The following is a 15,684-nucleotide window of genomic DNA, read 5'->3' on the forward strand; positions in this document are numbered from 1 at the left end:
TGTTGCGTTTATCCATAACATCCTATTGCTCTGTAGAAATCTACCGCACGACTATACCATAATTTAGCCACTCAACTGCTGATGGGCATTTGGGTTACCAGTTTTTTATTACTACGAATAAACGTTCTATGGACATTTTTTTTTTTGAGACAGAGTTTCGCTCTTTTTGCCCAGGCTGGAGTGCAATGGCGCGATCTCGGCTCACCGAACCTCCGCCTCCCGGGTTCAAGCGATTCTCCTGCCTCAGCCTCCCGAGTAGCTGGGATTACAGGCATGCGCCACCACCCCGGCTAATTTTGTATTTTTAGTAGAGAAGGGGTTTCTCCATGTTGGTCAGGCTGGTCTTGAACTCCCGACCTCAGGTGATCCACCTGCCTCGGCCTCCCAAAGTGCTGGGATTACAGGCGTGAGCCACCGCGACCGGCTCTATGGGCATTCTTGCACATGCCTTTGGTGGACGTATGCACTCACTCATTCCTCTTGAAGTGAAATTTCTGGGTCACAAGGTAAGCGTACACTTAGCTTTAGCAGAAACTGCAGCGTTTTTCCAAAGTGGTTGCACCGTGGGGCTGTTTTTCTATCTTGGTCGCTCGACTTTAAGCGAGGCGAAATCTAGAGGCACAACTGGATCGGGTAAGGCGTGGAGCCTGACTGCGTGCCGGGATCTGCCAGGGCTGCCACCAGCTGTACGAGTGACCAGACTCAGCAAGGTCCCACGGGGGCTTCCAACAGATCCACTCTCGGTGGGCTCGGTGCAACGACCCGCTCTCTCTGCCGCACCGGCCCCGTACAAATATACTCTTTCACATACTGGAAAACGGGGTGTTTTTCAGAGCATCCAGGTTAGGTCACACTGTAAAAAAAAGTCAGCCCTGCGAAACGCAATCGCTTCCCCCATCCAGGAGGCAGCGCAGCCCTCCTCGCTCCGGAACAAAGGACGCGCTCGGCAGTCTAGCGGCCCGGCCCCTCACCTATGCACATGCGCAGATCGAGCCTTTCGGAGGCCCGCGGCCCAGGCGCGCGTGACGTAGCGCCGTCCGCCGGTGCGTGATGACCCCAGAGCGTGCGTTCTGTGGCTCATAGGGGAAGATGGCGGCTGCTCCTTTGGAGGAGCGGGATTGAGAGGATCGGAGTGGGGAGACCAGACAGGAGAGACATTCCCGGCTCTGAAGACGAACGCTTCGCTGGCCGTTAGGAGCTCTGCTCAAAGCCAGACGGTGAGTGCGGCGGCGACACGGGACTGCTCGCCTGCAGCAGGCAGCGGCACTCTCCGCCATTTTCAGGCTCGGCCGTTGCGTGCTTCGGGGGCCTGGACGGGCGCCTGGGCAAAGGTTGGAGGAACTGGGAGGATCGACCTCGGGGCGGCTCGTCGAGGCAGGTTTGAGCCTTATGGGAGGGGGCTGGAGGCCGGAGGCCAACTGGGAAAAGCGGGCATGGTAGAACTAAGGCCCTGACTGGAAGCGGTGGCGACGAGAAGACGTAAGTCAGGCCACGGTTAAGACGTGAAGTTTGGAGGGAAATGCATTTTAACTGAGGTTTGGGGCGGGAGTGGAAGGAGGTGGGCCGAGTTGAAGTGGTTGGTTGAAAGGGTCCTGGGAAGTTAACGTGAAATCTGCGAAACAGCTGAAGGCTTAGCCGTGATGTTATCGTGGCTTGAAATCGGTGTTTATAATAAGGATGAGGCTACAGCTTGACAGGCAAAGCCCTGCTTTTTTGGAGTAGTTGTATTTCTATTTGGTTTGTGCTAGATCCCTGTTTCCAATTTTAAGTTGTCTTCCGGCAACTAAGTAGTGAGGATCTTAGCATGCCCTCTTAAAAGAAATGACAATGAATGTTTGGACTTGGTTGTAACCCTTGGGATTAGTGGCCCCTTCCGGAGTAAGGAGGAGGCGGCGGCGGCAGCGGCGGCAGGTCGGTAGGGAATTCCGTAATTGGATCTATTTAAATCAAATCAGAAAAATACGGGCTACTCGTAGAAAGCCTGTCAAGAATGTTTTCAAGTAGTTTCTACACACGTGACCTTAAGTTGACTGTTCAGGAGCTTTGGAAGACATTAGAATATGAACAAAACTCCTGCACTGAAAGGAACAACTCTGGGGAGCGTGGAGTTTACTTTTTAAGTACACTCTGGAGAGCTGATGCACGCTGTATATACATATATATGTGTATGTATGTGTGTGTGTATATATATGTACATATATAGCCTGTGAACGTGGTGCAGTGGTAAACCTACTTAATTCAAACCTTTTAGTGACAGTTATGCTAGTTGTACCTCTTGTGGCATTTTTCTTTTCCTCGCCTTAATTGCATTTGACCCATTTTTTATTACTGTAAGATACGTTTGCGTTTTTTGTCTCCTTGACCAGAAGAAGATAAAATATTGTATAGATTTGAGTTTTTGCTGAGACTTGAAGTTCCATATTTAGACTATCTTCTTGAAACTTGGGGAGAAATTTTAACTTGTCTTTCCTGTACTCCTGGGAAGAATTTTGGTAGAAAGTTGGCTTATGGCCGGGCGCGGTGGCTCACGCCTGTAATCCCGGCACTTTGGGAGGCCAAGGTGGGCGGATCACCTGAGGTCAGGAGTTCGAGACCAGCCTGACCAACATGGCGGAACCCCGTCTCTACTAAAAATACAAAAATTAGCCGGGCGTGGTGGCGGGCGCCTGTAATCCCAGCTACTCGGGAGGCTGAGGCAAGAGAATCGCTGGAACCCAGGAGGCAGAGGTTGCAGTGAGCCAAGATCGCGCCATTGCACTCCAGCCTGGGCGACAGAGGAAGACTCCGTCTCAAAAAAAAAAAAAAAAAAAAAAAAAAAAAGATTTTGGCTTATATATATTACAATGCTTTAGACAAAAATCTTTATCTGTGAAGTTGATGACTTAACTTGGATAATTTTCTTTGGTTGGGGAAAAATACTAAACAGATTTTGCCATCACGGTTTTATGTTGATGTTGACATAAGACTTTAATTATATTTTTACTAAGCACTTAAGGTATTTATTCAGAGCTCTCTTTGCTAAATAATAAGTTCATATACTTTTGCCAGTACTTTGCGGGGGGAATGTTATTTGATTATGGCTGAAGGAACTGCTTCATGTTTCAGAATGGGATAGTAAGGTTACAGTAAAGCTTTACGATTACGACGAAGATATTGGTGAAAATTTTTCACTTATAAATGTATTTGTGTAAATTTTTTTTTTTTTTTGAGACAAGAGTCTCGCTCTGTCACCCAGGCTAGAGTGCGGTGGCGCGGTCTCAGCTCACGGCAAGCTCCACCTCCCGGGTTCACGCCATTCTCCTGCCTCAGCCTCCCGAGTAGCTGGGACTATAGGCGCCCGCCACCGCGCCGAGCTAATTGTTTGTATTTTTAGTAGAGACGGGGTTTCACCGTGTTAGCCAGGATGGTCTCGATCTCCTGACCTCGTGATCCGCCAGCCTCGGCCTCCCAAAGTGGTGGGATACAGGCGTGAGCCACCGCGCCCGGCCATGTTTCTGTAATTCTTTTGAGGTTGTTTAGCAACAAGTTTGGAATATTACAAGTGTTTTTAGGTAAAGTATTTAGTTGGAGCCTGTAAATTATCAAAGTATGTTTACTTGTCATAAACTGGTAAGTTGTTAAGCATGGATTCCAGATTGTACTAGGTTTCTGTACATTATTCCAAAAATTTTATTTCTGTTGAAACTTGGTAAGAGATGTTAACTGTTTTGTTGGGATGGTGAAAGTTTCTCTGTTGCTACAGTGTGTGACAAGCTACAATGTGTGACAAGCTTGCTGCCTGCCCTAGGTTTTTGTGTGTGTGTGTTTTGCTTTTAAGGAAGGTCTAGCTCCATCACTCTTGCTGAAGAGCTATGACGCGACCTCGGCTCACTGACATCCCGACTTCCCTAGCTCAAGCAATTCTCACACCTCAGCCTCCTAGCGGCTGGGACTACCAGGCACTGCCAACATGCCCCCCTTATCTGTATTTTTTTGTAGGGACTGGTCGCGAGCCCGAAGTTTTGGGCTCAAGTGATCTACCCGCCTCTGCCTACTAGTGTTGGGACTACAGGAGTGAGCCGTCACGCTCGACCAACTGACCATAGTTTTAATACTTAAAAATATTTTGTCTCTAGCAGTGATTTAGGTTCAAAGCTTTTCTGTGTGAAAATGATTTTTCTTTTTTTCTTTCTTTCTTTTTTTGAGACTGAGTCGCTCCTTCGTCCAGGCTGGGTGCAGTGGTGCGATCTTGGCTCACAGCAGCCTGCTTCAAGGGATTCTCCTGTCTCAGCCTCCCGAGTAACTGGGACTACAGGCATGTGCTACCACGCCCGGCTAATTTTTTTAAATTTTTTTCCTGTGACAGAGTCTCACTCCGTCGCCACGTTGGAGTGCAGTGGTGTGATCTCAGCTCACTGCAACCTCTGTCTCCCGGGTTCAGGCGATTCTCCTGCCTTAGCCTCCCGAATAGCTGGGACTACAGGCGCGAACCACCATGCCGAGCTAATTTTTTGTATTTTTAGTAGAGACGGGGTTTCACCATGTTGGCCTGGATGGTCTGGATCTCTTGACCTCGTGATACGCCCTCCTCTGTCTCCCAAAGTGCTGGGATTACAGGCGTGAGCCACTGCACCTGGCCAATTTTTGTATTTTTTGGTAGAGACGGAGTTTCACCATGTTGGCCAGGCTGGTCCCAAACTCCTGACCTCAAGTGATCCACCTGCCTGGGCCTCCCAAAGTGCTGGGATTACAGAAGTGAGCCACTGAGCTCTGCTGAAAATGATTTTTCTTTGGTAACATTTATCTCCCCATTTCAAACCATTTACATTAGTCGTAGAGACTGAAGCTCTTCAGCGTATTGGAAAATCTGAGCAGTGCTACTCTCATCCTGCCTGGCCCTTAAACATTTTACGAATTTTCTGGTAATGACTGACTTTCTAAAGTTGTGTTGTACCTTATAGTCGTGATTTGCGTGCTTATAAATTCCCACAGCTAGGTAGTATTGGAAAGGGCATGCGTGGGTTTCAGCAGCAAAAGGCCCTAGATTTGAATGCCAGGCTCACCATTAACAACCTTTTTTTATATTGTGTCAGTTAATTAAACTCTCTAAGCTTCAGTTTCTTTGTATAAGAATGTTAACTATAAAACCTAAAGGTAAAAAAGTGCTTCATATATAGTAGGCATTCCTTAAATATTAACATTTTTTTTCTTTCTGTGATGAATTTAATTGGCGACATCATTTTCAGTTTTTAACATTAACTCAACTATCTTTGTTGAAATTTACTGACAATCTCTTTCCTCTGGTAAATTAATCACTCCTTTCTCTGTTATTAAAGCATTTTGTGTATATCTTTAATGTATTTTGGCTGTACCTTCTCCACTACTTTGTGAGCACTTTGGTTTTTAGTTTGTTTTCTGAGACAGGGTCTCACTTTGTCACCCAGGCTGGAATACAGTGGCTTGATCATGGCTCACTGCAGCCTCTTAATTCCTGGACTCAAGCGATCCTCCTGCTTCAGCCTTTCAAAGTCTTGAGATTATAGTCATGAGCCACTGCTGCCAGCTCTTTGTGAGCACGTTGAAGACATACTGTAGTACCTTATATTTTTGTATTCCTAAAACCTAGGCATTATGCAAATTGAAGAATGAATTTTCTACAACGATTCCACTCATGACTCTACTGGAATCCATATTTCAACACAGACTTGGTTTATTTCTGATCTTTGGCTGTTGTTTATTAACTCTTCGCCTGGATTGTATTCTTCCTTTCACACTATTCCTATTCTGTTCACTCCTCAGAATCCAGCTAAATCCAATTAATGAGGTATTCAGTGACTCTCATTTATTCGTAACTTGTTTAGTTAGTCTAGTGTCTGTGTGACTGCCTTCTGTTACTTCGTGTCCCATTAGTACCTGCCTCTGTGCCTTACCATTTTTAGCAGATCCTTGAGTGGGATGATATGTGCAAAACTGCTTTAGGCAGTTTGTTGTTATAGGCACCTGCTCTCTACTCTGTTTGCTGCTCAACTGAGTAGGTTGAGGAGCAATTTTCCTCTTGTGGTATATGGAATATTCTGGTAACTTTTTTGCAACTTTAAGAAATTTCAAGCTGGGTGCGTTGGCTTACATCTGTAATCCTAGCACTTTGGGAGGCCGAGGCAGGTGGATCACCTGAAGTCAGGAGTTCAAGACCAGTCTGGCCAACATGGTGAAACCCTATCCCTACTAAATACAAAAAAATTTGGCCGGGAGTGGTGGCACATGCCTGTAATCCCAGCTGATTGGGAAGCTGAGGCAAGAGAATTGCTTCAACCCTGGAAGCCGAGGTTGCGGTGAGCTGAGATTGTGCATTGCACTCCAGCCTGGGCAACAAGAGTGAAACACCATCTCGAAAAAAAAAAATTTCAAACATGCAGAAAAGGTGAAAGAATAATACAGTGAACACCCATATGCCTTCTGTTTGGATTCGACTGTTAACCAACATTTAGCCATTTTGCTTTAACTCTGTATCCTCCCTTTCTTGAATGATTTGAAATTAAATTGCAGATACGCTGCTTCTCCCCTTAATATCTCAGGATGCATCTCTTTGAAATAATGCTTTTTCCTGCACTTTTCTACATTTTTATTTCAAGCCAGTCTCCAGCTAAAAACATGTAAAATCGTTATCATACCTAAGGCAATTAGCATGAAATCTTTAGGATCATCTTTTTTTTTTTTCCCAAATGAGTTGGTGTAATTATATATATACATATTTTTTGCTCTGTCCCACAGTTGTTGAAGAGTTGATTTAATTCTATGTTATACAGAGTTTATGGTAGAACAAAGACCAAAGGGCAGTCTCTGGCGAGATTCTGGGCTGGTTTTACTTTAAATTCACAGCTAAGGTAGGAATGGCTGAGTGAAAACAACTAGAGACCTGGCGCAGTGGCTCACGCCTGTAATCCCAGCACTTGGGAGGCTGAGGCAGGCAGATCACCTGAGGTTAGGAGTTTGAGAGTAGCCTGGCCAACATTGTGAAATGTCGTCTCTACTAAAAATGCGAAAATTAGCCGGGTGTGGTTGCGCATGCCTGTAGTCCCAGCTACTCAGGAGACTGAGGCATGAGAATAGTGTGAACCCAGGAGGTGAAGGTTGCAGTGAGCTGAAATTGCGCCACTGCACTGCAGCCTGGGCAACAGAGCGAGACTGTCTTAAAAAAACAAACAAACAAAACAAAACAAAAAAACAACTAAAGAGATGATGAACCACTGTAAGCATTTTAATTTATTCATATTTTTTATTTAAAATTTTAAAATTTTATTTGAGACAGGGTCTTAACCCTGTCATCCAGGTTGGAGTGCAGTGGCACAATCACGGCTCACAGCAGCCTCAACCTCCCAGCTCAAGCAATCTGCCCGCCTTGACCTCCCAAAGTGCTAGGATTACGGGTGTGAGTCAACACACTTGCCTTTTTTTTTTTTTTTAAACAAGTTTATTCTTAAATGTGCAATAGCTTCAAGACGACACTTCATTCCAGCTATAGGTGGCAAAAGATGATATGGCAGGGAATACAGATGTTTAAATACGAATGAAATCAAGGGTCACCATCGCTTCAGGCACAAGGCACAGCTTACTTTCTGCCAGATTTTAAAATTCCACCTGTGACTGGAGCCCCTCCCCAGAGGCTTTCGCTTTTAGCTCCTTGTGTTTCTTCTGTTCCTTGTCTTGTTTCTGCTTGAAAGCCTTATTCATCTCCTTGGCCTGCTTTTTGGGCAGTTTCAGGGGGTTCTTCTTGCCACCTTTGAGGCCAGACCTGGCACCTGCTGCCCCTTCCCAACTCTGTCACCACAAACGGCTAGCCTCATCTTTTTAAAGAATGTTCCATATTTTGGAATTTCTTATTGTATGCTTAAAATGTCATGTATTTTGTTTCTCAATTCTTATTGTTTCTCTATTCCTTTTATTTCCTGTAAACTGGAAGTTAGGTTTAGAGAGGTTTGACTAAATTTGGGTCAAATATTTTTGGCAAAAATACTTCATAGAGGCCAGGTGCGGTGGCTCGCGCCTGTAATCCCAGCACTTTGAGAGGCTGAGGCAGATGGATTGCTAGAGCCCGGGAGTTCAAGACCAGCCTGGACAATTTGGCAAAACCCTGTCTGTACTTTAATTTTATTTCTTTCTTTCTTTATTTATTTCTGAGACGGAGTCTCGCTCTGTTGCCCAGGCTGGAGTGCAGTGGCCCAATCTTAGCTTACTGCAAGCCCCGCCTCCCAGGTTCACGCCATTCTCCTGCCTCAGCCTCCCGAGTAGTTGGGACTACAGGCGCCTGTCACCATGCCTGGCTAATTTTTTGTACTTTTAGTAGAGACGGGGTTTCACCGTGTTAGCCAGGATGGTCTCGATCTCCTGACCTCATGATCTGCCCTCCTCGGCCTCCCAAAGTGCTGGGGTTACGGGTGTGAGCCACCGCACCCAGCGTCTGTACTTTAAAAAAAAGAAAAAAGAAAAATATGCCGGGTTTGGTGGCCTTCGCCTGTAGTCCCAGCTACTTGGGAGGCTGAGACAGGAGGATTGCTTGAGCCAGAGAGGTGGAGGTTGCAGTGAGCCGACATCCTGCTGCTGTACTCCAGCCTAGGTGGCAAGAGAATCCTGTCTCGAAAAAAAAAAAAAAAGAAAAAAAAACTTCACAGGTGATGATATGTGATTTATAGTGTGAGGATATACTTCTAGCTATGATCCCTCAGTAAGGTGGTAGGGACTGCCAGATGTTAGCTTGCCTCATTTACAATGCCAGATTTACTTGGTTAATGTGTCCATTGGATTTCTTCATCAGAGGTATATTTTTCCCTTTGCAGTTATACTTGATCTGTGGGGTGATAACTTTAGCATCATGGGAGTACCTCACTTCTCAAAATACTTTTCACCTAATGATTGATGATTATTAACTGAGTCATTTATTGGGAGTTTTCCAATTTTGTTATTTGTTTACATTCATTAACTGTTTTCTGTAATAAAGAGCTGCTTCTGCTTTCCCCCTTCCGTGTTTAAACGTTTAAATTTTGAAATAAATATGAACAAAAGAGTTGGAAGAATAGTTCAAAGAACTCCTATGTACTTTTAATTCTGATTCACCCATTTTTAATATTTTGTCACCTTTGCTTTATTCCTCCCTCCCTCCCTGCCTCCCAGCCCCTCATGTATTATTTTCTGAGCCATTTAGTGTTATTCACAGATATGCACTTCCCCCCCAAGAACAAATTTATTAAATACCCACAATATTAACTAATTCTGGACATTGGACATTTATATAGTATCAAAAATTCATACTCAGATTTCTCTAGTTGTCTCAGTAACATCTCACAGAATATTTCTTTCTCTAATCCAGTATCCAATCTGGATATTTCTTATCTCTTTAGTCTTTAAGCGGGACCAGGTTTTTGGCCCTTGTTGCCTTTGGTCTTTTTGTTTTGTTTTGTTTTGTTTTGTTTTTTGAGACAGGGTCTCGCTTGCTTGCCTGAGCTGGAGTGCAGTGGCAAGATCATAGCTGCCTGCAGCCTGGAACTCCTGGGCTTAAGTGATTCTCCCAGTTCAGTCTCCCAAGCACCTGGGACTAACCCCAGTTAATTTGAGGGCTCCTTTGCTTTTTTGGCAAAACAATAACCCAAATTCTTTTTGTCTTTTCCTTTCCTTTTGTATCTTCCCATTTCTCCAAGGAACCCCACTTCTTTTGGTAGAAAATATTATTTATAAACAGGGATTTGGATACTTGGTGGTGTATGCATTTGATTGTAGGTCCTTTTCAGTGGACAGAGCTAGAAAACATGATTTTAAAAATCATCAGCTTACATTGGTATTTTATTTTATTTATTTTTTGAGACGGTCTCCCTCTGTCAACCAGGCGGGAGTGCAGTTGTGCCATCTCGGCTCATTGCAACCTCTGCCTCCTGGGTTTAAGCAATTCTTGTGCCTCAGCCTTCCGAGCAGCTAGGATTACAGGCGTCTGGCTAATTTTTATATTTTTAGTAGAGATGGGGTTTTACCATGTTGGCAAGGCTGGTCTCGAACTCCTGGCCTTAAGTGATCCACTCACTTTGGCCTCCCAAAGTGTTGGAATTACAGATGTGAGCCACTGTGCCTGACCTACACTGGTATTTTAAATTCCTAATCCAAATTAACATTATTGGCATTTCCTACACAGAAAACAGATTCAGATTTATGATGCCAGTATTTTGCTAGCAATAACCCTACCAAGTGCAGTTTTTTTCAGTCCTTTTTTTTCCTTAGAGTATACTGCATTAAAGATGAACTGTGTTCAAAAGTTACTTGAAATAACATTTTTCTGCTTGTTTGTTGAATTTGTTTATTTTGATTATCAAATTTAACAGTTTTTGTTTGTATTCATTATTAGAGTTTGCTTTTTCTTCCTCTTTAGTTTTTTTGTTTGTTTGTTTTTGAGACAAGATCTCAATCTCTTACCCAGGCTGGAGTGTAGTGCTTGCAGTTTTGGCTCCCTGTAGCCTCAACCTCCCAGGTTTAGGTGATCCTCCTAACTCAGCCTCCCAAGTAGCTGGAACTACAAGTGCGCACCACCATGCCTGGCTAATTTTTTGTATTTTTTGGTGTAGTCTGGGTTTTGCCATGTTGCCCAGTCTGGGCTCAAACTCCTGGGGTCATCGGATCCTCCCTCCTCAGCCTCCCAAAATACTAGGATTACAAGGCATGGGCCACTGTACCCAGCCATAATTTAGTCTTTTTAATATGTTATTTACGTGGTTTAAAATTTACTGAAAAATTTTTTTTAGGCACCTGTAACCCAGAAGGAATAAAATTAAATACTATATTGAAAAAGTACTAGCTGGGCATGGTGGCTTACATCTGTAATCCCAGCACTTTGGGAAGCCGAGGGGGGCAGATCACCTGGGGTCAGGAGTTCGAGACCAGCCTGGCCAACATGGTGAAACCCCGTCTCTACTAAAAATACAAAAATTAGCCAGGCGTGGTGGCACATGCCTGTAATCCCAGCTACTCTGAAGGATGAGGCAGGAGAATTGCTTGCACCCGGGAGACAGAGGCTGAACAAAAAGTAGTTAAGTCTTGCTTCTGTCTCTGAGCTGTGGAGTTCACTCCTGTTTTTACTGTGTGTATTCTTATTTTCATATTCTTAGAAGAAAGTTGGCATGCTGTATATGCTTGTGACACTTGATTTTTTTTTTTATATGTATAAATTGTGATAAATACAAGCAAAATGTTACTGTCTTTTTTTTTTTTGAGTTGGAGTCTTGCTCTCTCCTCCAGGCTGGAGTGCAGTGGCGTGATCTCAGCTCGCTCCTGGTTCAAGCCATTCTCCTGCCTCAGCCTCTTGAGTAGCTGGGACTACAGGTGCATGCCACCACACCTGGCTAATTTTTGTATTTTTAGTAGAGATGGGGTTTCACCCTGTTGGCCAGGGTGGTCTTGAATTCCTGACCTCAAGTGATCTGCCTGCCTGTGCCTCCCAAAGTGCTGGAATTACAGGCAGGAGCCACCGTGCTTGGCCTTAACCTTTTTTTTTTTTTTTTTTTTTTGAGACAGAGTCTTGCTCTCGCTCAGGCTGGCATGCAGTGGTGGGATCTTGGTGCACTGCAACCTCCACCTCCCAAGTTCAAACAATTCTCCTGTCTCAGCTTCCCAAGTAGCTGGGACTACAGGCGTGCGCCACCACGCTCAGATAATTTTTGTAATTTTTTATTAGAGACAGGATTTCACAATATGTTGGCCAGGCTGGTCTTGAACTCCTGACCTTAGGTGATCCACCCGCCTCAGCCTCCCAAAGTGCTGGGTTTACAGGTGTGAGCCACCGTGCCTGGCCAGCCTTAACCATTTTTTTTTTGAGATTGAGTCTCACTTTGTCGCCCAGGCAGGAGTGCTGTGGCACGATCTCAGCTCACTGCAGCCTCTGCCTTCTGGGTTCAAGCAATTATCCTGCCTCAGCCTCCCGAGTAGCTGGCACTACAGGCCATTTTGCAGTCAGTACACAATGGTTCCAGTTTCTTCATATTCTCACCAACAGTTATTATATTCTGTGTGTGTGTGTGTTTTTTTTTCCTCTGAGACAAGGTTTCCCTCTGTCTCCCCTGCTGGAGTACAGTGGTATAATCATAACTCACTGTGCCTTAACCTCCCGGGCTCAAGCAATCCTCCCACCTTAGCCTCCCGAGCAACTGGGACAACAGGTGTGTGTTACCATGCCTGGCTAATTTTGTTTTTCTTTTCTTTTTTATTTTATTTTTTTCCTAGAGACAGGGTCTCACTATGTTGTCTGTCCTGACTGGTCTCAAACTCCTGGGCTAAATCTTCCCACCTCGGCCTCCCGAAGTGCTGAGATTACAATGAGCCACCATGCCCATCCTAAAGTTTTACAACCCAATAATAGTAATATTCCATCACTGTAGCTATCATTGAGTTTCAGAAGTTAGACTATTAAAAGTTTTAGTAAAGAGCTTTAACCAGTTGATTGTGGAAATACTATGTACACAATTATTTTTCGTAAGAGGAAGGAGATTTCTGTCTTAAATAGCTTTAACAAAGTTTCAGTTTCATGTACAGGAATAGATTTAAACAAAACTCAGGGCCAAGTACAGTTTACAGAAATAGACTTTGTAAGGTCTATGGTTTTACATGGTTTTATTATTTTTTTTTTGTTTTTTTCCCTCTACAATTCCTTCATAACATTGGAATTTTTTTGCTGCTTGTTTTTTTTTTTTTTTTTTTAGATAGGAGTCTCACTCTGTTGCCCAGGCTGGAGTTCAGGTGCGATCGCAGAGCACTGCAGCCTCGAACTCTTGGGCTCAAGCAATCCTCCTGCCTGAACTCCAGCAGGAGGTGATTCAAGTAGCTGGAACCACTGTTCCTGGTGCTCATTGTGGTTTTGTTTTGCATTTTTCTATCGAGGCTGAACATCTTTTCCTGTGCTTATTGTCATTTGTATATCTTCCTTTTTTTTTTTTTTTTTGAAACAGAGTCTGACTCTGTTGCACAGGCTGGAGTGCAGTAGTGCAATCTCACTGCAACCTCTGGCTCCCGGGTTCAAGCAGTTGTCCTGCCTCAGCCTCCTGAGTAGCTGGGATTACAGATGCCCGGCACCACGCCCGGCTAATTTTTGTGTTTTTAGTAGAGATGGGGTTTCGCCATGTTGGCCAGGCTGGTCTTAAACTCCTGACCCCAAGTGATCCACCTGCCTTGGCCTCCCAAAGTGCTGGGATTACAGGCATGAGCCACTGTGCCCAGCCTGTGTATCTTCTTTGGAGAAATAACTATTCACATTCTTTGCTCATTTAAGAAATTGAGTTATTTCTTATTATTATTGAGTTTTAAGAGTTCTTTGTATATTCTGGATGCAAGTCTCATCAGATACATGATTTGCAGAAATTTCCCGTCTTTTTGTGGGTTTGTTTTCCTTTTTTTAACTTTTTTCCCCAAGTCATGTGTAGGAAGACAATGTTTTGATTTTTTTATGGTGTTATTGAAGCAAAGAAGTTTCTAATTTTGATTACGTCCAATTTACCTACTTTTTCTTTTGTTTATTGTGCATTGGTATCATATCTAAGGCAATTTCACCTAACCCAGGGTCATGAGTGTATTCTCTGTATTTAATGCAGTTGCCAGTTGGTTAAGAAATTGATTTTTCTCGTTAGAGAATGTAGATTCTCGTCCATTGGTATAATTATGAATATGAGTTTGACTTTTTTATTAGAAAGCAGCTATAGTGAGTTTGACCTTGTGGTTAGAAAGATACAAGCTTTTGGCTGGTCTGATGGTAGTGTATTATCAGAACTTATTAACATTGGTGTCACTAAAGTTAATATACAACCCCCAACTGCTAAATTTGACTGGCTTAAAAAAAAAAAAAAAAAGAAAGCTATAAGTTTTAGTTTTGGCTCTATTAAAAGCAGTGTTCAATAACTATTAAATTTTACTTAGTAAAGGGAGAGTCAAGTAAAAATTAATGAAGGACAGGTTTCATTGGTGAATTTTTTTTCACAACTTTTTAAGATATTTGTTTAACTTTGAGTTCATCATATCCCTAATAACCACTAGTTTTTCTGAAATCCATACTGACTTGTTTGGAGGGAAATATCAAACTGTTAAGATGGTATGTGTCATAAGGTAACTGAAAGGCATCATAAATTCCAAATATACTGAGGAACTAGTTAACTGATTAGGCTCTTAGGTCAGTGTAGATAGTAGAACTAGAACCTGAGAACCACAGTTTTGAAATCAAGAGGCTCATAAAAGCTTGAGCTTATCAGTTTATCTTGCTGTTGACAGATTTGAAATATTCAGGGCCAACCAGCTCTTTAGGATTGTCCCTTTGGGAATGATTGTCTTTTCCTATTTTGTTAAATGCTTTTAAATTCATTTGTTAAGCCAGGTTTAAGAAAGGAATTTTGGAAATTTCTTGCCTGCTTTCTATGTAATCTTTTGAGATGGGTTCTCACTCTGTCACCCAGGTTGAAGTGCGGTGGTGTGATCTCGGCTTACTGGAACCTCGACTTCCTGGGTTCGAACAATCCTCCTGCTTCAGCCACCTGAGTAGCTAGGACCCACAGCTGTGTACCACCATGCCTGGCTAAGTTTTTGTGTTTTTGGTAGAGACAGGGTTTTGTCATATTGCCCAGACTGGTCTCGAACTCCTGAGCTCAGGTGACCCACCTGCCTCAGCCTCCCAAAGTGTTGGGATTACAGGCTTGAGTCACCATGCCTGGCTTGTAATCTTGAAAGTATGAAATTATTTTGCCTCTAGAGATCATCAAATCTAGACCCTTTAATTTGAAGATAAGCAAACAACACTAGAGAGATTAAATTTCATAGTTACATTGTTAGTGGCAGAATTCAGGTCACCTGAATAGCAGTTTAGTGTTCCCACTTTTACAAAAAAAGCCACTAAAACATTTCATAATATAGCTTGGAAGGGTTTTTTGGTTTAATGTCTTTTTTTTTTGGTGACGTAGTCTCGCTCTGTCGCCCAGGGTGGAGTGCAGTGATGTAATCTTGACTGACTGCAACCTCCGCCTCCCGGGTTCAAGTGATTCTCCTGCCTCAGCCTGCTGAGTAGCTGGGATTACAGGCGCATGCCACCACACCCAGCTAATTTTTTTATTTTTAGTAGAGATGAGGTTTCACCATGTTGGTCAGGCTGGTATCGAACTTCTGACTTCATGATCTGCCTGCCTCAGTCTCCCAAAGTGCTGGGATTTACAGACATGAGCCACTGCGCCTGGCCTGGTTTAATGTCTTTGAGAGAGAGCTAACGTTTATCAGTTATATTGTGTAGCTAAAAGGTCTAAAATAGGAAAATCATCAGGAGTCAACTGGTTACATTAATTATTTTGTGATTTGCAAGAGTTGTCATATCTTTGTTCAAAACTGATTTACCATCTAGGGCCCTTTTCTGCTTTAATTCTAGTAATAATTTTTAGCCTTTAAATCTGCCAGATAATCATGGGAATTGACAGAACTTTTCTTGGCAGATTTTAAATGTGTGTTCATATACATACACGTGTATATAAACATATTTGTATATACCAGGTGTGTAGCTCAGTGCCTCCCTCATATATATCAGTCACTCAAATTGTGATTAATATTAATAGGGGCTGGACTAGAGTGGCGTGATCGGGGCTTACTGCACATCAGCCTTCTTGCACTTGGGAATACTAGACAGCACTTTAGCACTACCTGGGGGACCAG

The 15,684-nt window shown here is 43.4% G+C and overlaps 1 protein-coding gene across 1 annotated transcript in view; it reads left to right on the forward strand.

The window, feature by feature from the left end:
• Positions 1-1,048: 1,048 nt before the first annotated feature.
• The window catches only part of WDR33 (WD repeat domain 33), a 106,453-nt gene continuing 91,817 nt past the window's right edge, over positions 1,049-15,684 (forward strand). The window contains 1 exon segment of the mRNA XM_003909269.5: positions 1,049-1,217. The gene's annotated coding sequence lies outside the window, so the exon portion shown is untranslated.

Source organism: Papio anubis, chromosome 10 (assembly GCF_008728515.1).
Source record: "Papio anubis isolate 15944 chromosome 10, Panubis1.0, whole genome shotgun sequence".
Lineage (NCBI taxonomy): Eukaryota > Metazoa > Chordata > Mammalia > Primates > Cercopithecidae > Papio > Papio anubis.